Source organism: Chanodichthys erythropterus, chromosome 9, assembly GCF_024489055.1.
Source record: "Chanodichthys erythropterus isolate Z2021 chromosome 9, ASM2448905v1, whole genome shotgun sequence".
Classification (NCBI taxonomy): domain Eukaryota; kingdom Metazoa; phylum Chordata; class Actinopteri; order Cypriniformes; family Xenocyprididae; genus Chanodichthys; species Chanodichthys erythropterus.
In genome coordinates this window covers 24,499,319-24,527,244 of record NC_090229.1, presented here as the reverse complement: position 1 = coordinate 24,527,244, position 27,926 = coordinate 24,499,319, and the positions used below count along the sequence as shown (strand labels likewise).

The following is a 27,926-nucleotide window of genomic DNA, read 5'->3' as shown; positions in this document are numbered from 1 at the left end:
CAATATTCCATAAAAAAATAAGAACTGTTCATTTTTGGTTTCATAGTGACTTTCAGTTTCAACCTCAACCAACAGCCTTGACAAATGGATAATGCACAGCTTTGTTTTTAAAATATTGTTGAGAAAACATTGTGTAAAAATAAGCGTAACGTTTCTATGTATATCAATTAAATATCAGCCACTAAAAACATTTCTGCAAACAAACATTTTTGGCATTGTACTTCATGATTCAAGGGCTTTATTTGTCAAATCTCTTGTTGGATTGCTAACATTTAGTCATAAGAACCTTCAGTACAGGACGGATCTCCAACATAATGTGACTTCTGTCACAAAACATTACAAAATAGATACTTTCAGCAGAACCTTCAACTGCTCCTTCAATTTTGCCATCAACAATCCTGTTATTCTCCAACAGAAAGAGCCTGCATTCATACAATGCCTGCAGTCAACTCAATGCCAGGAACGCGCAGGGCTCATGTGGCTCAGTAGAACACACGAATAAATTCTATCACTCAATACAGTCCATCCCCAGCACTCGACACCACAATCACAATCTGAATACACGCTGTACTTGACACCCAGTGTCACATGAACGCATACAGACACGCACACCTACATTTTTAGTCCCTCTTGCTGGCTGCTCTCCAGATTACTAAAAATGTCAGAGAAGTAGCAGCTGCTATTGATGTGGTTGTGTAGACAGACACTGACTTTCTCCACAGACCGCCACCACTGTAAGACCACTTGCACTTGACACCACTGCTGACAACTACAGAACTCTTACAAAGAGCACAAACGCTGAGTGTGCACCCAAACACGAGTGCATGCAGCTAGTTTAATGCTACAGCTGCACTAAGTACATTCACTTCCTTAAAGAATCTGTTTAAATAGACTGATTAAACATTTGAGGCGAGAAGTGATCGGAATGTATTCTAAGATTGCTCACTACTCAAACAGCACAAGCAAATAAAGCAGTAGGGAAAAAAGGAAGTTGTAACTGTTCTATTTTGCTTAGCAGGAAATACTCACAAAACGCTGCTGTGCTGATATGAATATGATGGTTTCATGTGATAATCACCTACAGTCAAATTAAACAGGGTAAACCCATCAGCAGTGCTTGGATAAAATTATCTTATCGACAGAACAAGCATGCATACATTTGCTTATATTCAAGTATATGCGGGTCATAATCAGTTGTAAAAAATCTAAAAGACTTTGCTGTTATTTTAAGTTGTGGTTCTGTGTAGCAAGTCACCATTGTGTAACAATGAAAGAGGAACTGATTGTAGAGATAAAACGGGAGGCGTCTGAGAGTAGAGAAGAGGTGAGCAGTGGCTGTTTGCCCAATCCCTGTGAAGGGCTGCAGGGAGTGGTTGACAGTTAGGGCCTCCAGACAGTGCATTTACTGAACTTTAATAGGGCACTCAGCACTAGTACTCCATTCTGACCAAATAAAAAACTGATGTCAGATCAAGGACTTCTTCTAAAACACCCAGAAGGCCTCTGTGCTCTCCACTCCATGCTCCACCAGACACTTAAGTTCAAATGGCCTTCTTATAATGCATTCAAATGGTTCAAAACACCACCCACTAACAACAACGCTAACATTCACATTCCTTGCAGTAAAAACAAAGGCTCCCCGACCTTTGGCATGTAGCCATTAGTCAAATAGTCTTAATGGTATTTGCAGCCTATTTACTCTGGTCTTTTTTTAGCAATCAAACACTTGGCCATGGGCACATGTTTACAACACTCACACTGACCAGCACTAGTGCAGGACAGATGCCATGGGAGTTAGTCCAAAACTCTGCCTTAGCTAATGGGATCAGTCAGGCTCAATTCTGATCAAATCAAGTCATACATTAAGACATTATTCTGCAATAGTGAATTTTGTCTAAAAACAAACAAACAATTTAATGTGCCGTGACAGAACAATGTACAGGCGCCTCAGCTCAAGCTGCAGCGCAGAGCACGAGTGAACGCGATCGTCTCCTCCTCTTTAATACTAGTTACAGAATGTATGTTGAAAGATACAGTACAACTTACTGAAAAGTATATCATCTTATGTAATCGCTTAATGTTTCAACTGCAGATAGACGTCAATAAAACAGCCGGTAAACACTGTCGCACAGCATGAGAAATTAACTCTTTCACTAAATATATTCACTAATATAAAACCGTCGGTTTTGTGTATCGTCACACCCCTAAAAACTATAATTTTTATTTATTAATAATTTTTTTACTTTTATGACTCCAAATAGCAGAACAATGACTTTATCTCACTCAATGTAAATCAAAAGGTTAAATATAAAAATATTTTGACCCTATATACATGCATAAACGTCTCTCCAGATTTGGTGCCATCAACAGCAGATAAGGGGTATTGTTGCCTCACTGAGCTAACAAACACAGCAGTGTCAACATTACACATACAGCACACTAGTGGTTACGTCATGCTGCTATCACTCCACCACTGGGGGAACTCCAGCAATTCTGTCTTATCTAACTGTGCCTGATATGACACAACTGATGCTGATAGCAGGCAACAGAACTGAACACAAAAGGTGGGTGAAAGGAGAATGCTTTTTCTTCTAACAGGGCAATTCATGGACCCAAAAGACCTGTAAAAATGCTCTATGAAAGTAGTGAAAACAATATTTAGAAGATAATCATAGTAAAGTGCACTTTAAAGCATCAAACTGATGCTAATTAACTTAAATGTGAATAGTTTTATTCTGCAATTTATAAAAAGTGACAAATTTTTGCTACAAAAGATTTCTAATTCAACCAAATGCTCTTCTTTCTATTCAACAAAGACTCTTGAAAAATATATCACTGTTTCAACTTTCCACAAAAATATTAAGCAGCACACAACCATTTAACACTGATAATAAGAAATGTTTCTTGAGCACCAAATCAGCATATTAAAATGATTTCTAAAGGATCGTGTGACACTAAAGACTGGAGTAATGATGCTGGAAATTCAACAATGCCTTTACTGGAGTAAATTACAGTAAGTATATTTAAAGTATATTAAAATAGTATATTTAGTAACAGTAATGTTTTACAATATTACTGTTTTACTGTATTTCGAATCAAATAAATGCAGCCTTAGCAAGCATATGCAACTTCTTATATATATATATATATATAAAAACGTAATGACCCCAAACTTTTGAACGTAAGTGTTTAATATATAAACATTGATAATGCTTAAATATAGTAGGGATGCACAATATATCGGCCACCATATCATTATTGGCCGATATATGTTCATTTTTAATGTTATCATTTTCGGCCTAATAAGAAAATTTGGCAAATATATTAAAGCTGATAAATAATGGATTATTTCCATCAGCTGGGACACTTCAGATGCGCACTGTCCACCATTATGGTTTTGAATTGCATGAAATGTGATTAAAATCACTTCAAAAAGGAAAATACAGTTAAGAGCAACATACAGCGCAAGTCTGTCATACAGACTACATTAAGATTGTAATGAGAACATTATAATTGTGTGCTTGGGACAAGGCTTTTAATGGTGAAACTTTTGTTTTTGTAATCAGGCTCTTTAGATTTATCTGCCAAAATGTTCATAACGGTGCATCCCTAAAATATAGTCTACACGGACATGGCTGATGATGATGAACACCTTTAATGAATAAGACAAACAAAGTGTTTTTCAATGCACAGTGATTGCAGGAGCAGATCTTCTGGAGACTTATAGAAGCAGCACTGCAACAGGGTCAAAACCCACCCTTTACAACACAGCCAACTCAGCAAAGTGGTCCACCACAGTCGATACAAAGAGTAACGGCTTAATGGGAAGCCAAGGAGTCTGCTTACACAGAAAGCATTTTGCATATGGTTAATTTCCTCCGATGTTCCACTCTAGCTTCTCATTTATAAAAATGAAGTATGGTCAAGGACAAACACTTTGTACGCTATCAACTCCTTATCTTGTCCCTGAATACTACTTAAGCATGTTCCACAGTTCATATAAGGAGAAACAAGGCATCTGACATGAATTAACAAAAAGGCCTGCTTTAATAAAGCTTGCAGCTGCAAAACTGCTGTGCACCATGTATTAGAGTTTGTGCAAAGCATTTCAAAAACAGACAAAGATAAAGTGGTAAACTAGCTCCACATTTCACCAGACAATGGTTAAAAGGCAAACTCATTTCTTTTCAAAGCTTATCACTAATCTGCATGGAGCAGTGAGGAGAGGGAGGAAGAATATCATTACTCAATACTCAACGCAGAGGGGTGGAACTGGAGTTGATGTGAGTCCAAAACAAATCTGTTGTTTTCTGGCCATGAGTTCTGGCGGCCCTGCAGAGCAAAGAGGTTGTCTGAGGCCAGTTGTGTTTTGGGTTCAGGCATCTCGCTGGTCCACTTATGACACTGTGCTTTGTTCTCTTCTAATGTACAGTGGGAAAGAGTGCTGCTCAAGAGAAAAAAAAAAGCCCTCCGCTGGCCCATGTCCAATTACACTAATACACTTAAGCTGTGTGGCCTCCATTTTTCACATTCCACTGCCTTTCATGTGCAAATCAACAGCTGTTGACAAGCATTTGGTATCTACTATGATTTATTGACCCTTAATAACAACATCCGAGACATGGAAAGTGAGTGAGTGTAGTTCCAGCCTCATCATCAGCGGGCTATGAAGGTGTTAGAGAGCTTTGTGAAGGGGGCGGGGATGTTATCCCACCTTGTTTATGCAAGTCTTCAACACTTTGAGTAATATTTACAGTACAATGAAGGAAACCAAAGTCTCCGCTTCACATGAAAACAATGGAACAGAGAGGAGGCAGTGTAGAGATTTGTGAAGTGCTACACAAATAAGTCGCAGTTCAGTACGTCACTGCACGAGCTCCAGCTCTAAATATGGGCTCAATAAACCACATATTGCTTAAGTCTACGAAGGCCAGTCCCATGAAAAACAAATATTTACTGCCATTAATCGTATGTTCATTATTTATATTTCATAAGATACGTGTCGATCTAACCCAAAATTGTTCAAGATTCAACTAACATAATGATTTCGCTCTTTAAGAAACAACATTATGGCGCTATTCTTTAAACCAGGACCATGTTGCAGCACCTAGACACGTTCAATAATGAGCTGTTGACAAGAAATCCTAAATACCACTCATTTAATCTGATAAACACCGAAGAAACATTCCCAGACTGAAAATATACGCCTCATTCTCTGCTTGCACCCGGCAGCGTTACCACAGAACTAGCTAAGCATTCAATACAAGACCACATAAACCGAGCTAACTCCACTAACGTTAGCTTAAACCAAATAACCGCTCAACGGCGACAGTGTGTTTTTCAAAACATTGAATATAATGCTAGATTGCTAACTGAATACATAACGTAACCTGCAGAGTGAATATTAACGACATTCCGTCTAACGTTAAATCATAAACACTGCTAGCTATGCTAACTAGCCGGCCAGTCTTCACGGAGGGGTTGATTTCCGCCTCGCGCAGGGACACTCATTCAATCCAGTAGATGTTCAGTGAAGGAATAACGGACGTTTGCCGCTGACAGACCCCGTTTCTCCGTCAAACGGGTCTGAGAACTCTCGGCACCCTAAAAACTGAACTGCTGACAGACTCGTGGGCAAAACGTCTTGTAGTAACTTACCACTCCGCGGAAGGTGAAGGTCTGTCGCTGAAGGTCTGTAGTTTCTGTGGAGAAAGAAATAAAGAAATTTCCACGAATAACGTTAATCCACATGTACGGTTTGCTACGGGCGTGTTTTTCGTCCTCGTTGTTTTGAGCCCCAAATCCACTTGAGCGCCGCGCTTCTGTCGCGTGAGAAACTAAGCTGCTCTCGCGCTCCCTCAATGGTTCGGCCTTCTCGCGCTCCTCGTCTGTTTTTCTTTCTCCGCCGTCTGTTTTACTCGCGTTTCCGCCCTCTTATCTCCAAACGGCTGTTATTCGAGAAGAGCAGTTCGTATCCATTTTGTGTAGTTGTTTTTCGCAGTAGTGGCTGTAAATACACGAAGGGACTGAACGAGAATCTCTGCGGATCAGAGATGACTTGAGTCCGACTGACTGACTGACTGACTGACTGCTGCTGCTGGCAAAGTGATAGTCGCTAGACGTCAAGTGCAGCTTCTCAGCTCTTAAAGGGCCAGTGCGTTTCTAGAAAATAGGTCCCACTGCGATAGATAGATAGATAGATAGATAGATAGATAGATAGATAGATAGATAGATAGATAGATAGATAGATAGATAGATAGATAGATAGATAGATAGATAGATAGATAGGTTTACTAACAGCTTATTTACTAGCGCAAAACCTCTTTTGCCGTTAAAAAACTACTGTCATGATTTACTAAAGACATGCAGTGAAAAATTAACGCTGAAAAGGCGTGGGACACAGTTATTTTTGCAGCTGGCCTTGTTGCCAGTGGTGTAGTCTACGTGATACGCAGGTATACGCCGTATACCCACTAGGAAAGATCAAGGATTTCCGTATACCCACTTAAAAAAGCACAAGGATACGTAACCATCCAATAAATCACAATAAGATTTGTGGTTTGTTGCTTTTGACATGAAACAAAGTTTAATATTTCAAATTCTGCCCATTTTACAACGAAATAATAATAAATAATAAAAAAAAAACATAAATACCGTTTTGGCGCTCTTTGATGTGTAACGCCTTATCAGTTCAAGAGAAGCGGTAGCGTAAAGCACACATGAACTGACCCTCTACTCCGTTTTCATACCAGTTTCAGCGTTGAATAAACATGAATGAACTTCTAAAGGTATGTTAAAAGATACAGAACAACTTAATGAAATCCATATCATGTCTTGTGTATTTGCATAATCGGTGTTTCAACTGCGGAAAGACGTTAATAACAGCTTGTAAACAATGTCACGTAACGTCAAATTCGTCATATTCAGTGAACTGCGAACAGGTGCACGTGCCAGAAGGGAGCGCGAGATTCGGTGAACTGCGACCTGCGATTCAGTGAACTGTGAACAGATGCGCGTGCCAGAAGGGCGCGCGAGTGCATGGAAATATTAACGCGAAGGGCCTTGCATCACAGACCACCATCAGAAGCTGAAAGCACGCCTGGCCTCGGCGATTTACCTGACTGAATTTGGTGAGTGATGGCAGGGCTCGACAGGACTGCCCGATGGCCCGGGGCCAGTGTGAACGACGCTCGGGACAGTAGACGCACCGGTCACTTGCCCGATTGGGCAAGTGCTGTAGGGTGTGCGTTATATCGTCTATAATATCGTAGGCTACTTGTTGATTTAACGATCTGAAATTATCGAGTATGTCCCTCACTTTACAAAAACAGTCTAATGTTACTAGACACAGCATAGGTATTGTTACCTACGGTTAAAGTGTACGCTTTCACTGCGTGATTTAGTCTATTAAAATGCCCCCAAAATTCAAGATAAGGGGCAAAAATGGCCCTGTATATATTTCATATATAATTTAATAAAGTTAATCAATATTACACAAAGAGCTAAGTTTTTCTCCAAATATTAGCATGATTACAAATGTGATATAGGATTTATTCAGCATACAATTTAATGAACAAGAACTTAATATCAAGTGACTTACATTTTAGACACCAAATCGTCTGTTTCGCTGTATTTCACCAACGAAAATAGTTCCAAAGTCCACCGAATTGTTTTGCGTCTCTGAGCAACACTTCCTGAATGAATCAGCTGCTTGAATGAATCGGTTGAATCTCAATGATTCGCTCATTAACAGTGATTGGCTGCCACCTACTGGCGGGTTAAATTTCACATTTAAAGTGTCTTCATTTTTAAAAATTTCAAATAACAGTATTTAACGTTTTATATTTTGAACATTAAAAACATTTTTATGCATCTGTAGCTGCTCTTGATTAACTTTAATGAAGTTATCTATTCTATAGTTATACATTAATTACAATTTCTGTACCTGAAAATCTTCTGTTTAAACCTACATAAAAAACTTGAAAAGCACCATTTCATTTATATGTTTGTTCTGTTGTATTTATTTGTGCTATTACTCGTAATTTGATTATTTGTTACTATTTTACTACTTACTGTTTATTGTCTAATAATATTTAAAATAAATCTAGTAGCTTTTGGTGTCATAACATTATGTATTGAGGTTAAATTTATCAAAAACAATGAAAACAATAACTATGCTTATTTTATAGGCCCATTTTCTTGTCTTTTACTTTTATTAATTTTTTTGTTGTGGGGCCCGGAAAATTTCGGCGGGTCAAGTAAAAATTTGAACTACTGGCCCAACTGGGCCAGCAGAAAAAATCCTTAGCGTTGAGCCCTGAATGGTTTCAATAATTTTAATATTTTCTGGTATATAAGTTACCCAGGAGCTCTGTTGACATAGACTTAGCTAACGTTAGCTACAGCTTGATGAATTGAGTCATTGAACACAGTAGGAGAGAACACAACATTAGCCAGCTAGCTAAAGCTCCGGTGGAAAATTATTAGCTAATGCTACAGTTTTTGAGGAGTTAGATTTTGAGGTGAGGGGACTGACAAGGCAGAAGGTAAAGTGCTCCACTGTTCTAATAAGTAGACCTGCCAACCTGTACACAATTTACGTAGCGGATACGCATTTTGACTTCAAAGTACGCTGGTACGATTTGTAACTCTAAACTACGCAAAAACCTGATGATGCCTCTGTGCACGCGCAGTCCTCAAATCAAGCAACAGCAAAAGAAGAAGAGTTCGACCAATCATAGCGTTAGGTTCTTCCCCCAAATATACTGTAAATGTTAGACCCAGTGACAGGCTGGCATGAAATGGCTTGCATAATACTTAGTAAGGAGGCCATGATCATTTTTGACTCATGGCTGAAGTTAAGTTTCTCCAGCTCTCCCCAGGTTGGCAAAAAAAGCATCTCAAAATGCATCAGATTGATGCTTTAAAATGTGGAATATTAAAATTTTTCTTCCGGGGGAGCATGCGCCCGGACCCCCCTAGAGGGGTAATATCCTTCTCACCTTTTTCACCCCGACCCGTTTTCATGCCTGTAATGTTACCTCAGAACAAATTTCAATATTCAGTGACCATAAACTCGTGACCAAAAATGAACTCTTGGGGGGGCTGGTGGTTGGGGTCACAGTATACTCACTACAAAAAACTAGACTACACCACTGCTTGTTGCATATGCATTTGTAGAAGTTTCTCTTTCAGACACAAAATTTATGGGAGGAGAGTATTTAAATTAAAGGGATAGTTCACCCATAAATGAAAAATTGATGTTCATCTGCTTACCCCCAGGGCATCCAAGATGTAGGAGACTGTTTCTTCACTAGAACACAAATGATTATTTTTAACTCCAACTGGTCTGTCAGTCATGTAATGCATGCCAGTGGGAACTTCGTCTATAAGAGTAAAAAAAACAAAAAAACATGCACAGACAAATCCAAATTAAACCCTGCGTCTCGTGATGACACATTGATGTCCTAAGACACTAAACAATTGGTTTGTGCGAGAAACCGAACAGTATTTATATCATTTTTTACCTCTAAAACACCACTATGTCCAACTGCATTCAGCATCCGGTTATGCAGGTCAAAAAACGCGTTCTGATGACGGAACTGATGTCTCGCGCTTTGCTTCAATGAGCGCGAGACATCACTGCCGTTGTCAGAGCGCATTCAGACCTCACACACTGGTTGTGCAGGGCCGTTGGACATAGTGGTGTTTTAAAGGTAAAAAATTATATAAATACTGTTCGGTTTCTCACACAAATTCGTTTCGTGTCTTAGGACATCAATGTGTCGTCACGAGACGCAGGGTTTAATTTGGATTTGTCTGTGCATGTTTTTTTTTTTTTTTTCAAAGTCTTGTCTTAAATCATGTCTTAAATCAGACGCTATTTTGCGCTGCTCTTGGTTGCGTTGTTCATTATAGAAATGATCCGGCTTTGTCTGTGTTCTTTAATTTGGGCATCCTCAGTAGATCACACGCAAACTTTCTACTCCCATCTGCATTTTTTGGAATTGCGCTCTCACACTAATTTGCCCTGTTTAGTAAATCTGGCCTTTAATAGCCTATGGGATGTTTTTGTCCTAAGAAAATTAACATGATAAATGCTCAAAACAGCTGCTCAAATGATAAATCAAATGCTTAAACTCAGTTTCAAGTAGCAGAAACTCTACTTTTTGAGGTATCATAAACTATAACAAAAATAATATTAAATATAATTTCTGTTTGATTTTTTTATTGTCATTATCAATCCAGAACAACCGGCATAATTAAAACTATAATTCAATAATGACAAATCAAATATCAAATACTAAAAGAGACATCTTAAAGGAAGAATCAAATGCTCAGACATCCATTTGGAATGATTTATGATTTAAATGTTAATGAATTTATATACATCTTGTTAGGAAAAAACTTTCATTATTTAATGTCTAAAATCAATAGAATACTAATTAATATGAGAAGGTTCTGCAGTTGAACGTTTTGCAGATATGTCCATTGTGTCAGATTCAATTGCATAATCCACCCAAAAAGGAAAATTCTGTCATTATTTACTCACCCTATGTTTGACTTTTCTTCTGTGGAACATAACAGAAGATATTCTGAAAAATGTTGGTAACAGTTCTGGTTTCCATTGTATATAGACAAAAACTACAATGGAAGTAAATAGGAACCGAAAATGTTTGGCATTACCATATCCATGTATTTGTGACTTTAACTAATTTAGACCACAAACCTTGGTCTGCATAATGATCTAAAATACTTGGCCAAACAAAATATCAGAGGTTCTGTCATCCAACTGAAATATCACTGCATTTCCAGAAAACACATGCACACTTTTGCAAATGGCTCTTGCAGACACTAATGTGTTGTACCCCCTGAGCGATCTCTCCAGGCCCACCACATCTGGGCTATTTGAAGCCCGCAGAGACACAAGCTGTGGATACAGTGTTTTAACATTGAAGAATAGTGTCAGAGAGATCACACTGTTGGCTCAGTAAATGACCTGTGGTTTCTCTAATGAGCTGAATCCTTTTCTCTGCAGCTCAGCCACCCACAGCCATCAGGCACCGACAGCCACGCATCCGTGACGCTCCAGAATTAATCAACCTTTCACACACAATCTTCCCAAGGAGTCTAATATGTCAAGAGAGTATCATTTCCACACCTCTGTGTAAACAATGTTGACCCGCTAGGGGCATATTGTTTGTGTGGGCAGCTCCTTGTGTAATTGGCATTTTTTACTGTAAGCATTCGTAGCTTTGTCTGCTCATTACATGCGATTCTGCTTTTCTAAAGTATAACAATATGGCGGTGATCTCACAGGATGATTCTCTGACACAAAGCCACCTCATATCTTTGCCCTGTGGTGCTAATCTCATGTATGTGAGTCTTCGGATTTGCATGTTGACATTTACAATGGATGTGTGTCAGGGTAACCTTCAGAGAGCCAGGAAAGAAAAAAAAAAACAATATCTGAATTGACATTCATAAGCGTGAGTCAGTAGTTTTTCACATTGCCTCAAACGCTTGATGTTCCAGTGCTTATCTGCCTTGAGGGAGAGGTCAAACGAGAGAAATTAACTCAAGAACAGTGTTGGGAGTAACTCATTACAAGTAATGTGAGTTACATAATCAGATTACTTTTTTCTAACTAGTAAATAACTAGTAAAGTAACGCATTACTTTTAAATTTACAACAAAATATCTGAGTTACTCTTTCAAATAAGTAACGCAAGTTACTTTGTTTTCACATTTATTGACTGACAGCTCTGTCACCATGTTGAGAGAAATCGGGAATAAGTGCAGAGGCGTAGTGATTCATGAAGCTTCAAAGCTTTTACGAATCTTTTGTTTCGAATCATTGGTTCAGAGCGTTTCAGACTGCCAAAGTCACTTGATTTCAGTAAACAAAGCTTTGTTACATCATAACTGTTTCGAAATTGCAATGGTTCACCGCTGGGGACGATCTCTGTGAACCCATGAATAATGCAGATTCACTGATATTCAGTTTTATGCACTTATTGGCCTGTTTAGCTGAGCCATCCATAGAACAAACAAAACAAGCCCTGAAAAATACTAAAAGAACACATAACACAGACACTTAATATTTAATGATATTAGATGATTAGTTAATTGTATTTGATAGATAATACTTTCAATAAAACACTTGAAATGGGTTTTTAAAAGCTGTTTTATGCATGTTTGCCCTGAGTTTTTGTTGCATTTACAATGTTTTGACCGGTAGGTGTCACCAGCGTGTGTCGTCTAGAACACTTCAAAACAGTGAATCATTTTGCGAAGCAGTTAGTTCAATTGATTCGAAGCTTCAAAAAGCTTAGTTTCTACCATCACTACAGAGGCGATGTGTGTGCTGATGTGAGTGAACTTGATGATTATTCTAGTTAGTTCTAGACTAAGGCTGCGTCCGAAAACTGGAAAATGCTGCCTTCTGAGGACACATTTCAAGGAAATAAGGCATCAAGGCACGTCCGAATCCAAAGTTAGCTTCACTTCCTGTCTCATGAGCTACCTGCTTCAGATCGATTTATGAAGGAAGCATGGATGTATCCTTAGCTGCCTTTGATATCCCACAATCCTGTGCTTTCCATTCTATGACAGTTGAGCTAGAAAAATAAAGATGGCGTCCGAAAGTTGCGTTTGCTGCTCAGTTTGTGTATAAATGTACGATTTTGATCAACATATTTCAATTTTGATATTATTTCTATCGAGAAATTACTACTGTAATTATTAAATATTTGCTTAGTTCTCACCAAAACTTGCGCTATATTGCTGTAGATCATTAAACTGTTACGCTGCCTCAGAAGTCTGTCCGAAATCATGAGGTTTCATGAGGTGCCTTCATGCACAAACGCTGCTGTACAAGTCATTCTCTTATAAGACAGCGAGGCAGCAAGACAGCTACCTAGGTTTTCGGACGCAGCCATAATGTGAGCATACATTTTCCTGCATCCTATTCTTCTGTATTTCAGAATGGCAGCACAGCTGAAAGGTTTGTGTGAGCTGCACCCTCTACTGTACAGGAGTGAATTTGCATTTCCTTCAGCCTGAGGCTTATTCATTTCACTTTTGGTGTGAAAGGGTCTTGACGTTTGCCAAAAATAGAACTTTTTTAATAATAAAAAAAAACAAACAAACAGCCCAGCCCAGATGACTTCCATAAAAAGTAACTAAGTAACACATTTAGTTACTTTTTCAGGGAGTATCACAATATTGTAATGCATTACTTTTAAAAGTAACTTTCCCCAACACTGCTCAAGAATAATGTTGAAAGAATGCTTTTTAGTATTTTGATCAGATTTCTATTCCTTGGCAATATCTGATTATCTGCCTGGAAAAGTGTCTTGTATGTAATACCGTAACATTAAGACCAGGTTGGGTTTGACCTACATTCAGTTTCCAAATTACTCCATGATGTCAGAAGGGTTTGTTTTTCTTTTGCTCTGTTTTTCTTCCTGCTTTGCAGTCTTTTTATTCTCTTTATCCATCCAGTTTTCCGCACATCCATGCGGTTGAACCACCGTTCCTCCCTTCCTCTGTCTTTCTCTCTCTTGGGTCACCCGCCACTGAAGAGGAAAGAGGGTTGTTTATTTTATCAAAGTTCCCCAGAGCCTGAAGTGTCATGGTGTTATCTCACCCTCAATCTCTACAATGGCCAATTACTCAGCACTGCGATAAAGTTAAAGCAGTTACAGTTGCCCGTGTGTGCGTGGACTAACAGACAAGCAAACCCAATAGGGTATATCAAATATTGCAATCACATTCCACCACCCCTTATAACTTTGTCTTATTATATATTGTTTTGCAATAGATTACAATGTGGTTTCCTTATAACAAACTGCCCATGGAAAACAAGCTCAAAGATTTGGATGAGAAGAGAAAGATGAACTGTGTAACACTAAAACAGAATATCAAGCACACACAAATGTAGGGCAGGAAACAAATGAATGGGGAAATGTGGGCATTACAGAATGAAGCCAAACTGAATTGCCATTTGGCTAGTGGTTAGCATTAGGGTTATTGATCATTTTGCAGAAAAACAAAACAAAATATGAACAATAAATACAATGGAAGTCAATGGCAACCATTTGAAATGACATGGTGTTTGGGGCTCATTACTGGCAGGAAAATGATTGTGGTTCCCTTTCTCCATTCTTTGGGATAATCAACCTACATATTGCGTACTTTCAGTTGTCTCTGCATATTACACAACAAAAAAAAAAACCTCCAACATTCAGATTCATTGGAAGCAAAGCAATGGAAGTCCCTTCTCACCACAACGCCTTCCTCTTCTGGTCTTTTGTTCTGTCAGGCTTTGGGGAAAAAAAAATTAAAAATCTGCTCAGCTGCATGCGCACACACATACATATCTAAGCCGGCATCAAAGTCTTATTCCTGCTGGTTCTTCTGCAAGCAAAGCTTTAGCTACAAGCTATTGATTTCAAAGCCTCTAAATTGCTGGTTATCTAGGAGAGAGCCATTAGCCTAGCTCAAATTAATGATGAGCAACATCAACAGAGGCAGCGGGCAGAGAGAGGGGGGTTGGAAATGATGGAAGGCGTTCAAAGTAGCTCACCCTGTTGATACAGCTGAAGACATTACCGTGACACAAAAGTGACAAATGAATTTGGCTGACAAGAAAGAGAAAAAGAAAACGCCGCTTTTATTTAGATACGCTCAGGCGGATGGTTACTTCACACAGCCACATCTGTGATAACAATTCCACATGCTGGATTCCTCGGACAGATCATCTACATTCCAGACTCTCGCCACACAGATTACTCAAAGTCTTCCAGCATGCCCACACTCTGCGTTCCGCTTTTTGTTACTTCTCATCTGCGGAAATGAAGCCACCAGTCAAAACTGTGAAAAATGAACCCATTTTAGGCATTACATAATTAGTCTACAGGGAAAAGTAATAGGAAAAGATTTGAGCTGTGATAATAAAAATGAGGAGACATATTTGGAACAGCGTGTGGGTTATATATAGCATCATTATAATTATATCACAAATTCTCAATCAGCAAAAGAGGGACAGAGAGAGAGAGAGAGAGAGAGAGAGGGGTGTGTGTGCAATTTTCAGGTCTAGACAAAATTTAACGTACCAGAGCTGGCATTCATTACCGCAACCAGAGAACAGGGGGAACATTCCAGAGAATTATCCCTCCCCAACCGAGAGAGAAAGAGAGGGAGAATAAAAGAATAGAGGATATGAGGAGCAGGTGACATTTGCTCAAAGAAAGCGGGAGCATGAACAGAAAATATATCTGTATGAAATACAACATCAATAAAAGTGTGGATGTGGGGTGGCCTTTAAATTAATCTCATATCCTCCAGCCCACCCCACACACACACACACACACACACACAGAAGAGCTCTGGCAGAATGGCTGTAGGGTGTGTTGAGTAATGGTAGAGATAAATCACCAGCTCTTCAACGTTTCTCCCTCTGTCTAGAGGAAGAGCTTGGCTTTGTGGGCTACAGAGTCAATACGGTTTATATAAACAGACCATAGAAGCTATATTAGTGAGAAAGACTCATAGACACACACACACTGTAAATATTTCAACCCACTAAAGTTTAGTTCAGTTGCCACCTTAAATATAAAGAGACATTAAAGTTAGAACCTAAATTTACAGCACTTTTTTTGAGCGCTTTGAACCAATTGTGACCATGGACCACAAAACCAGTCATAAGTAATATAGCAATAGCCAACAATAAATTATATGGGTCAAAATTATCGATGTTTCTTTTATGCCAAAAATCATTAGGATATTAAGTAAAGATGTTCCATGAAGATATTTTGTAAATTTCCAACCAAAAATGTATTTTTGTCAGTGGATATGCATTGCTAAGGACTTCATTTAGACAACTTTAAAGGCGTTTTTCTCAGTATTTAGATTTTTTTTTTTTTTGCACCCTCAGATTGTTATCCTAACAAACCATACATCAATCAAAAGCTTGTTTATTCAGCTTTCAGATGATCTATAAATCTCAATTTCAGAAAAAAATTTACCCTTATGACTGGTTTTGTGGTCCAGGGTCACAATTGCTGATGAAAACAATTAAGATTAAATTATTGTGATGAATTAAACTGATGGAAAGACATATTTAGCAATATTATATGAGCAAGAGAGCTGTTGTGTTATATTGTTTTTATGCAGCAGTTCAATAAAATTCATACGAATTTCATGCATTTTGTGCACAATCTTGCTTGTCCTTAGACCTTCGCTCATCTTCGCAACACAAATTAAGATCTTGTTGATGAAATCCGAGAGGTTTCTGATCTCCCTATACACAACAATGTCATTCAAAATTTCAAGGCCCAAAAAAGGTAGTAAAGATATTGTTAAAATAGTCCATGTGACTACAGTGGTTCAAACTTAATGCTATGAAGCGACGAGAATACTTTTTGTGCGCAAAAACAAAACAAAAATAACGACTTTATTAGGGCGCCCCCCTAATAGTTGACTAACCATTAGTCGACGAGAAGTGGCATATTCGACAAAAATTTTATTATAAATCCACAGGAATTGAACGATTACTAGTCAACCAGAAAAATCTTTAGTCAAGGGCAGCCCTAAACTTTATTCATTAATTTCTTCTCTTCCCTGTCAGTCTCCTATGCTGTTGACATAGTAAACACAGTGCAGCACCTCCGGGTTCTAGTTTGTGCACAAAGGTACCTCACAAAACTGATTTCAGACAGACTTCTGAGGAAGCATAACGGCTTAATAATCTACAACAAAATAGGGAGAGAAATCACTGTCTGTCCGAATGATTCTGGCTGATGAGTGATAAAAAAACATTGACAGCCAATCAGAATCCAACTGACTTTAAAGAGCTTGTGCATTTAAACACAACAGCAAACGAAAGCATAACTTGTGCACTTATAATAAACAGATCATTATTGTCTGTTGGTGTGGACCCTCATATAGTCTTTATTATTATCTTTAGAATTATTGTTTTTGATATAAACAGACCTTAAGTCCAAGTATTGCTGGACTGCTAATTAGTACACTTGAAACTCTGCTCTACCAATCATATTTGAGGACTGGAACTGTTTTATAAAATATTTTATCATATTTATGATCGGGCCTTTTTGTTAAGACACACACACACAAAAATATTACTGATAAATTCTTATCAGATAATGGAAATGATTGTTTAAGGATAGAAACGCTCGTTTACGATTAAAACATTTTTACAATGCAGTGGTTTTCATTACAACGACTAATACAGCTAAACCTTACCTTCACATAAACCGCCTGATCAGTATATTTAAAGTAAAGCGTCCTCACAATCATTTTTACTCTTTATCTATATTTGTGGACATAGCATCTACTATGACATCTATCTATCTATCTATCTATCTATCTATCTATCTATCTATCTATCTATCTATCTATCTATCTATCTATCTATATATATATATATATATATATATATATATATATATATATATATAAACTAATTTAATATAGCCTGACCCTAACCTAAACCCTAAAAGGAAACTTTTTGCACACTGGTGTCCAAGGCTTTTAGTGTAATCATTCTTCTTTCTTTTCTCTCTCTCTTTCTTTGGTTCTTTAGCAGGCATACAAAGATGGCCCTATTGACCACTCGCATACTTGACATTCCAGCCTGTATTCCAGTGTCTGCCTTCCTCGGGCCTGCAGCCAACACTCTTTTCCCCATTTCTTTTTTTCTCTCAAGTTGTTATGTTCAGCACTCTCAGAAAAGTGCCTGTACTGAGCACAGCCTGGTAGACTGCAATCACAGCACACTCTCTACACACACACACACACACACAGAAAAAGAAACCACCCACACTTTCCCTTCCTCTACATTCAGTATAACAGAATTTGGCACAGTTGCCGGTCATTTCTTTCCATTACAAACCATATGTCAGCTGAAGTGTTTGTATGACTGTAGAAACAGGTTTACATATATTTACAGAATAGATCCTGGGAGAACCCATCATGGCAAGCATCCATTAAGGCAGTTGCTATATTTTTGCCCTTAAGTATGATAATCTGCATTCTATTAGCATTAACCTAATGTTAATTAAAATAAAAACCTTACTTCTGAATGTTCTCTGAAAGTTCAAAACGTCCGTTTTCGTTTTAAGTGTATAATAATAATAATTCACATAAATAATGATGAAAACACAGTTTCCAAATAAATTCCTATATATGCAAAGAAAGTGAAGTTCCTATATGCAAAGTCAAGTGACTGTCTCAGGTCATGTGATTAAATAATTCACACACAGACAACAGGTGTGTTCTACTTGAAACAGTGTTGCGCAGACCGATCGGTGTATGACATCAAAGTACTGCGAGAGCGATTAGAGACCAGGGGCCTGTTTCAGAAAGGAGGTTAAGTGAAAACTCTGAGTATGTTAACCCTGAAATAGGGGAAACTCTGGGTTTTCTGTTTCAGAATGAGAGGTATGTCAAACCCAGGGAAGCAGGTTAAGTCAAGCCCGTTTCTGAAAGAGAGGTAACTTATACTCAGAGACAGTTACCATGGTAACTTACTCTGTGAACCTAACCTGGTCGGGAGCAGGTTTTCTTCGGTAAACCCAGAGTTTATTTCGGTCTCTTCCCTCTTTTTAAAGTGCTAGTGATGTTTAAATATTTCATTCATTCATTCACGCTGCAAAAATGCTTTTCTTACTAAGTATTTTTTGTCCTATTTCAAGTACAAATATCTAAAAATACTTAAATCAAGATGGATGTTCTATATAAGAAAATGATATAAGATATTTAGTCTTGTTTCCTGGGGGATCTAAATTAAGTGCATTTTACTTAAGTAAAATTATCAATATCTGCCAGGGTGGTAATAAAAATAATCTTAATGCAAACGGAAAACAAGATTATTCAGAGTATCTATTACTAAGTGCAAATTTACAGTAGCTTCGCCCAAAAATGTCAGACCAGGTTAAAATGAACACATGTTCTTGTGGCTGCAGTAGTGTGTTGGGTGCAGAGAATTAACTTGTGATGCAATTGACTGGGTTTGAATCTGCCTTCTGCTGAGCTTGCTATTCTCCCTTTTCCCATTCCATATCACATCAGAAAGGCATTTATTTTCAATAAAAATTAAGAAAATGTTCTAAAAGTGCAAGTAAGTTACCGCATGTTTAATAATGATAAAAATCATTTACACTCTTATTATTGCATGCTGTTAAATTATTATTTTTTTTCTTATTTTTTTACATGTGGGATATCATGAAAATGAATATTAGTTCAATAACTTACCATTCTACCAGTTTTCACCTTTGATATTATAACAGTGATAAGAATTAAACTTTAAACTCGCAACATCTGGATCAACATGCACATTCCCAAATTTCTATATCCTAATTATTATTAATATGTAATTCATTTTTCCAGGAGCTCATTGCTTCTACCTTCAATTAAATTGCTAACAATGATTGTAAATTAATTTCTCTGTAAAGCTGCTTTGAAATGATATGTATTGTAAAAAGAAATATACAAATAAATGTGAATTGAATTGAATTGACTTGAAGTATCCAGACATCCTTTTGTCACGTGCTGTTGCCATGGTGAATCGTAATATCGGAGCTCCATTGATGATGGCTTTTCATAGTTGTGGTGCACACGCTTAACTCCGAGTCAACCTACTCAGGGTTGATTGAACTAACTCAATTCAGCTGTTCTGAAACTGAAAACTCAGAGTAAGTCAACTCAGAGTTCAAGTTTTAACTCAGAGTTGGTTGAACCTCTTTGTTGAAACGGGCCCCAGACGGCTCCATATGCTTCCGAATCACTATTGCAGTTCTTTGGTGTTATACAAATTTTTGTTTAATATCTACATTTTTACGTACAAATAATGATTTATTAATAACGTTTGTACTAAACATTATTCTAAATTTACAAAAAATGTGGGAATAACTAACTCCACAAGTATGCAAAAAAAAAATTAAAAAAAAATCACATACTCTTGATTGCCTTAAACGTGCCTTCCGGACAGCAAACTTGGCATTGCTGGAGAATTTTTTCTGCATGTTCTCTTAGGAGAGATTGCATCTTTAGAGAGTGTTGTACAGTATGTTTGCCAAGAGTGACAAAAGGCTGTGCGGAAACATGTTGTAGGAAATCCATAAAAGATTTATGTTATTTTAAAAATCCACATCGTTTTATACATATTTTAGACAATGGGGGCACCATTTTGTTTAGGTGTGCGGTGTATTCTACATCGATGACATCATATGGTTGCACTCAGTGAGCTACTGGCGCTACCCTGTTGCTATTTTTACCGCAACACAACTCAGAATACAAAATACAATGTCACATTGTGCGACTTTTGGTTGAAATTTTCAGTCGAAGGGCAACAAGAGAAGTGATGTAAATCTTCACCGAGTGCAACCATTTGACATCATCGACGCAGAACGCACTGCGCACATAAACAAAATGTTGCCCCACATTGTCCAAAATATGTATACAAATTTGGGGATTTTTTTAAATAACGTAAATCTTTCATGAGTTTTCTACTACATATTTCAGTAAGAAACATCATTTACGTTATAATAAGCCATACGAGTCTTAATACCCGGGTTTCATATACATGTGTTGAAAAATATCTTATAAGTTGTCCTGTATGTGTAAACACATTTGGTCTGCACACTTCAAATTAAAAGGCAACATTCGCTTCTTCAAGTCAAGTCAAGTCAAGTCAAGTCACCTTTATTTATATAGCGCTTTTTAAAATGCAGTTTGTGTCAAAGCAGCTTTACATTGATAACTGGTACATAATTTTTGCTGCACAGCAGCTCTTAAAGAATACTGTCAATGCAGATCAAAGCACTGTTGAATAAATGTCAAGAATACTGTTGAATATCAAATGTCAAGTCAAATGTCAAGTGTCCCCTAAGCAAGCCAAAGGCGACAGCGGCAAGGAACCCAAACTCCAACAGGTGACATCAGGTGGCAAACAAGTGGCAAATAGGTGTTAAAATGGAGAAAAAAACCTTGGGAGAAACCAGGCATAGTCGGGGGGCCAGTTCTCCTCTGGCGAACAGTGCTGTGTTACGAATCAGGTTGATATCATATGTCTGATAGGATCGCAACAATCAAAGTATTGTCAAAGTATTTACTTCATCCACTATAACTTCCATTTCCTACTTTCATTTTGCACACATTATCCCAAAAGGGATGTTTTTGGGATGGGAAGGACACGCTGCTTTTTTTTCAAAGCTTTTTTATTATTTTTTTTATATTCCGATTTATTGTATAAATTAAATTCACAACTTGGAAGGAAACAATCATGGACATGAGTGATACCTCAAATAGCACAGCTTGATGAGGATATGTGTGCTTTTACTTTTCTAAACAAACAGATTTGTACGAAAAAAAATCAATTTCTAGGGATGAGGAATATCACAAAGAACTTGGTGTTGGTTCTTTTCACTTAGTCCAGTAAGCAACCACCTAGAATTCCCACAACAACCTTTAGCATCAATCTCCACATGCCTTTTCTTTTCATTTCCAACCATTGTGCCACATGAGAGTACAGTTGTTTGATATTTCCACAGGCTATTTTTGAGTTCACAGTCAAGGAGAAAAGAGGTTTGAGTCGGTTTGTCTTCCTAGCAGGAACTTGGCACAAAACACGAAAGAGCGAAGATTGACAGCCTTTAGATAGGAAAATCCCATATTCATCAAAGAGAGCACATTAAAATGCTCTCATGCACCCTATAACTCTGCAGGGATCAGGAGATATCTGGGAGTACAGAAGGGAAAAATAAGGACACCGCGTTAACATTTGGGAAACGGATGATCTGCTGTGTATAAAAATGCAGAAGGCAGGGAAGTAAATCTTTCGAGATTATCAAGCTACGATCCGCTGAATGTATCATAAATATTTATGCGGTTACAGACATATTATCTCGCTGCATCAAAACAAGAGGGCATCATTCACGGATCTCATACATAAGCCCTGCACATTCTCACCCAAGCTGAATAAAATAACTCATCCCGTGCGATTTTTTACACCGCTCTGTCAGTTTACTTGCGATGAATAAGGTGGAGATCCACAATGGATGGAGGAAAAAGATAGGAGAGCTTGCCAGGATTCTGTGGGAGGATGAAAGAGAGAGCAGGAGAGAGAGAGAGGGATGATGGGGTGGAAGGAGAGAGAGGGTCATCTGGGGGGCTGGAGGGCCATAAATAAGGCTAATGAAATGACATGCTTTGGATGGCTGAGGCCCAGGCCTTTAGCCTGATTTACTCTGATTGTGTCCCAGTACACAGCAGACCAATCTATCCACCTCTCTCTCTTTCTCTTTCACTCTTTCCTCCTCTTTTCCTATCACCCACCCCCACCCGACACATCCTATTTCATGGTACTAATATCATGTTGCTCACATATATCTAGCATCCACAACAATGAGAAGAAAGTGTCAAGAGCCAGGGGTGTAAATTACTTTAGTAATTGTGCTTCATTACTCTAATTACGCTTTATTTTGGGCAATTTGTACTTTACTTGAGCACCATTGAAAATTCATGCTTGTACTTTTACTCAATTACAAGGTAAAAATTATACTTTTTACTCCTTACAATACAGACACTTTTTAACATTTATAACGGCGTTGGAATGTGCAGGTAAACTATATATAAACATTTATAAAGGCACATGTGAGATCCAACAGCAAAAAAAGATAAAAAAATAAACAGAACCCTATTGCATTGGCTTTCCAAAAGAGGAAAATAATATAGAAAGACAGAAAAGAAAAAGCTGCTGTCCCAACAGCAAAGGAGGATACTAGTATTATAAATGGACATCAAATTATTAAAAAAAAATTAAAATATTAAAAAACGTTTGCTAGATTTGAGATAAAACATTTAATTTAGACAGAAATGTGTCATCACAGTCTGTGAAAAGGATCTATTTGGGGCCATGGTCCCCTGGGGGACTCAACAAACCTCCAAAGAAGCTGCAGAATGACAGAATTAGGGGCCATTCGCGTTTTTACTTTGAAAAATGTGAGACGCTGGCAATATAATGGAGAAAAAAAGGTAAAAGTTTTTAAAAGATCTGTTTCCCCCCTCAATAACTATTGAAGAAAATATAGTTCTTGAAATTTGTGGAATCACAAAAGGAATCATGAATAATTACATTTAATATATCAGTAAAAAAAGATCTTGTCATAATTACAGTAAACTATTAGAAAAACAATATTGAACATATTGGGGGTTGCGAATAATTTATTAAAGGGATAGTTCACCTAAAAATGATTTACTCACCCTCAAGCCATCCTAGATTCATAGGTGTATATGACTATTTTCTTTCAGATTCAGACGATAACAATCGGAGATACACTGTAAAAAAATGACCGTGATTTTATCGGTAAAAGACTGTAAAAATGCTAGGGTGAAAAAGAGTTAATTGGTTTACAGAAAGTTTCTGTACTAAATACAGTGAATAACTGTAATAGATCTAACAGTACATTTAATTTTAATTTTACGGTAAAATACCATTCAATCTACAGTTTTTGGAAGTGAAAAATATGCTTCCATATTTTTTACGGTAAAATTCTGGCAATTACACGATTTTTTTAATGTAAATTTTATGGGGATTTTTTACAGTGTATATTTAAAAGTATCCTTAGCCCTCCAAGGTTTATAATGGTTGTGAATGGGGGGGCTGCGTTTTGAAGCCAAAATTAATGCATCCATCCATAAAAAAAGTAATCCATACGACTCCCGTGGGTTAATAAAGGTCTTCTGAAGCGAAGTGATGCATTTTTGTAAGAAAAATATCCATATTTAAAACTGTATAAATTCAAATAACTAGCTTCCGGTGGACGACCGTACGCAGAATGCGCAAGTCGATTTGTGGTGGAAGAGTATCCTTTGACCTGACGCACAATGTAATGACGAACGTGGAGGCGCAGAGGACAGAGCAAAACAAATCATCGGTCACAGATTATAAGTCTAAAATGATAATTTTTAAAGAGAAATATAAGAGGATTTCGATATAAGAGATGAGGAACTTAAATTTGTTGCACAGCCCTATTTTTTAATCGCGAGAGGCGTCTAAGCTTACAATTCCTACATCCTGCGTCATACATCGCGTCAGAGGATTACTCGTTTGTCGCAAGTCGACTTGTGCATTCTGCGTACAGTCGTCTGCCGGAAGACAGTAATTTGAATTTATAAAGTTGTAAATATGGATATTTTTCTTACAAAAATGCATTGCTTCGCTTCAGAAGGTCTTTATTAACCCCCTGGAGTCGTATGGATTACTTTTTATGGAGGGATGCATTGTTTTTGGCTTCAAAACGCGGCCCCTCATTCACAACCTTGTAGGACTAAGGATATTTTTAAATCTCTAATTGTGTTCGTCTGAAAGAAGATGTGGGTGAGTAAAAAATTTTTTTCTTTAAGACCATCAGAGTACAAGGTACATAATTCACTGGTCATCACAGTGTAAGTCTATCCTCATACTTAAAACACAGCTTGTGAAATTGCATTCCTGTGAATTTTGCAGACCTTTTATTTTAAGAAGAGTTTTTGACCTAAAACAATGCATTTTAATTATCTTATAACCATCACTGAAGATGAACTTGACTGTGAACAGTCAGTGATTGGTCTATAAATGACTATATTAAAGTATCAATTATAATATTAGCTGCAGGTGAATTTAATGTTTAATGAATTCAGGTAGCAGGTTTCAGTCTGTTCTGCAATTAAATGTGGAACGGTATTAGCTACCTGTGACAGTTACATTTTTGGCTAGACACTTTGACTCTACGTATTATTTCTGAGCTTTCCCAGGCCAGAACATTGAGGGTTAACTGCTTCCTGTGTCTCCTGTTCACGAGAAGGTTTTTCATCTTTGTCTAATACGTACCAGCCCAAAATCTCAGTCGGTCTACAGAAACCGAGGAGGATTTCTCTAAAGTGACAGCACACACTGGATTTGTGTGTAATATTGGCACATTTGGAGCTCTTTGGATTGCATATGTGTGTAGGTGTGTGTGTGTGTGTGTGTGTGTGTGTGAGCGTCTGTGCAGCGACATTATTCATCACAGCCCGGAGCAGCACTCCTGTGGGCTTGTGTTTCATACATTTGTTAGAGTCTTTCTGCTTCTCTCGTTCTCTCATAAACGCATATCCAGAGCAAAGACGGATGTCTTAACATCAAATTGAGATATGGAGTGTCTATTTCAATTGCTACGTCTTTATCGGCTCTGTTCCTCTCTGCTGTATGTGTGAGTGTGTTGTCAGGAGATATTAATAACAGGCCCTTGGGCTGCTTGACAAAGACTCACATCAGTTATAATTACCAGTCGTATGGAGGGATGTAACAGGAGAATCAGTTCAAACTCAAACTCACACCAGTTGTTCCTCTCCACTTTTATTAAACCACTGCAAAGTTTCTCTGCTTAGTGGGTTGACAGTTCGTGCAAATCAGATCTCTGATGCAAGTTTTTTTTATTTTATTTTGGGGATTTGAAATAGTGTATGACATTTATTTAGATTTTGTCTTTTGGGCAGAAACACAGGTATGCGATGTGAGAAAGTGAGAATGGAATCATGAAAAGGCAGACTTGAACTAGCATCACTCACATGAGCACCATGGCTCAAACGCAAAACTGTTTCCAGTGTTTGGTATTCGCTAATGATGTGATCATGTGATTACAAGTTTGTGAGCCATTCAGAAGACAAATGATAAAGCTTTTCAATTCAAATTCAAATTCCTGAATGTAAACTGTAGCAAATAGAATATATGAATGTAAATTCAAATATAAATTGTAAGTACAATCAAAGCTGCGATGAAACAGAAGTAGCAACAGAGGTTTTCTTCCAGCTGTTGTTGGTTCTCGGTTGTTGATAGGATAGAGGCACATCTGAATGCAAGCTTCAGAAACCCACCCCTCTCTTCATTGCTCCGCCTCCAAAACTCACCCTCCAATCCTAACCACCCTGCTCCGAGTCGGTCTCGAACCCCGGTCCGATCGCTGCTGGCAGATGAGGCGAGTGTCAGTGCGCAGTGGTTTATCTTACTATGGCCACTGTAACACACGCAATGCGAGAGTAGATGTCTGTTTATCACAGCTGACGTGCAACAAAATGCTTCACGAAAAATAAAGCGCAGATGATAAATGAATGACAAGGAAGCACAAAAAATGAACGTACAGTACACAAGAGTAAATACAAACAAGAGTTTGTTGTTAGTCACCAACAGCACAGTAGCTCCAGACAATCAATTTCACTCAAACCCAGTGTTACTCACATGTGAAGCAGGATCAAAGCAGCCTCCACGTCTGTTTTCAGGCCTTCCCACTTAGCTCTCTCCAGCGCTGGAAAGCTGTTCTAATATTAACGCAGGTCCTAAAGCATTTACCCAGTCATAAACCTTCATTCCAGTGATATTATTTTGAGCTCTTTTGAATTGTCTCATCTCTCTTTCTGCATTTTCTTTTCTTCAAATCTCCATCCCTCTCTCCTCGACCGTTATGTCCCTTAATGCTGATTGGTTACACATTTGTTGTTAGTGTCGGCCCGACTAACTTCCAAACAGTATTTTTGAAAAACTACTTTAAACTGTTTATACCGATATTTATTTTGAGGTAGAAAAAAAATAGTTTTGATGATAATTGTTTTGATTATATCAGTTAATAAATAAGTGTAAATAGTCAAAAATACTGGTTTGATTGGTTGTGTTGCTTGTGACTAATATTTTTCTAATATATTAGTCGCAACGCAAGCTAATATAATTCCTCTTTTGTTAACTCTTCTTCCTGCCATTGCAGTTCAACATCCTGTGGTTTTAGTCTAATAAAATTACAATGGCAATTATTGAATTGAAAGGGGGGGGGGGGTATCTGTCCTGTGGTCTCTGGCACCAAGATGTTAGCAGCAGATCCTTCAACTCTGAAAAATGTGTGCAGTGTGGTAGGGTGCATTATCATGCTGAAATAGGCCATTTCCACCAGGGAACACCATAGTTATCAAGAGGTGTACCTGGTCTACAACAATGTTTAGGTACTTGGCACGTGTCAAAATTATGTCTACATGAATGGCCGGACACAGGGTTTTCCAGCAGAACATTGCACAGAGCATCACACTCCTTCCATCAGCTTGTCATCGTCCCACAGTGCATCCTGGTGCCATCTAGGTAAATGACGCACACGTACACGGCCATCCACGTAGTGTAAAAGAAAACAGGACTCATCTTCCACTGCACCAACGTCCAGTTCTGACGCTCGCATGTTGATTGTTCGACAGTGGACAGGGGTCATAGGCACTCCGATTGGCCATACAAAGTAGAGTGTAATGCACTGTACTGTGACACATTCCTTCCATAACCATCATGAAAATTTTGTGTGACTTGTGCCACAGTAGACCTTCTGTTGGCTCGGACCAGACGGGAAAGCCTTTGTTGCATTTGTGCATCGATGAGCCTTGGGTGCCCAACACCCTTTCGCTGGTTTGTGGTTTGTCCCTCTCAGACCACTGTTGGTAAATTCTCACCACTGCTGACCGGGAGCAACTCACAAGCCTTGTCATTTCAGATACTCTAACCCACTCTCCTTGCCAATAACAATTTGGTCATTCGGATCTTCAGTCCTTCTTTATTCCTGCCCATTTCTCCTGCATCCACAGTGATTGGGAGAACTGATTGTTTGCTTATCATCTAATCTACCCAGACCTAGAAAACATTAGTGGAAAGATCCAAAAAATAATGTACATCATATTTTAACATCCTTCTGAGACGTTTTCTTCTGTCACCTTTAAAGTGATTTTCACAGACGACAATATTTCAGAAAGGCTAATTGCTTTCCTTGGCCTCTCACTTGACAACCTCTTTACCTTAGTCTTCAGCATTTCCAATAATGGTCAGCGCTGGTTGAAGCCAGCTCCATTTGACTTGGCTCA

General features: G+C 38.1%; 1 protein-coding gene across 3 annotated transcripts in view; it reads right to left on the bottom strand.

The window, feature by feature from the left end:
• The window catches only part of ncor2 (nuclear receptor corepressor 2), a 124,156-nt gene extending 118,077 nt beyond the window's left edge, over positions 1-6,079 (bottom strand). For all 3 annotated transcript variants that reach the window (XM_067395116.1, XM_067395121.1, XM_067395120.1), the window contains exon 1: positions 5,659-6,079. The gene's annotated coding sequence lies outside the window, so the exon portion shown is untranslated. The remainder of the gene's footprint in view (positions 1-5,658) is intronic.
• Between the last annotated feature and the right edge of the window lie 21,847 nt (positions 6,080-27,926).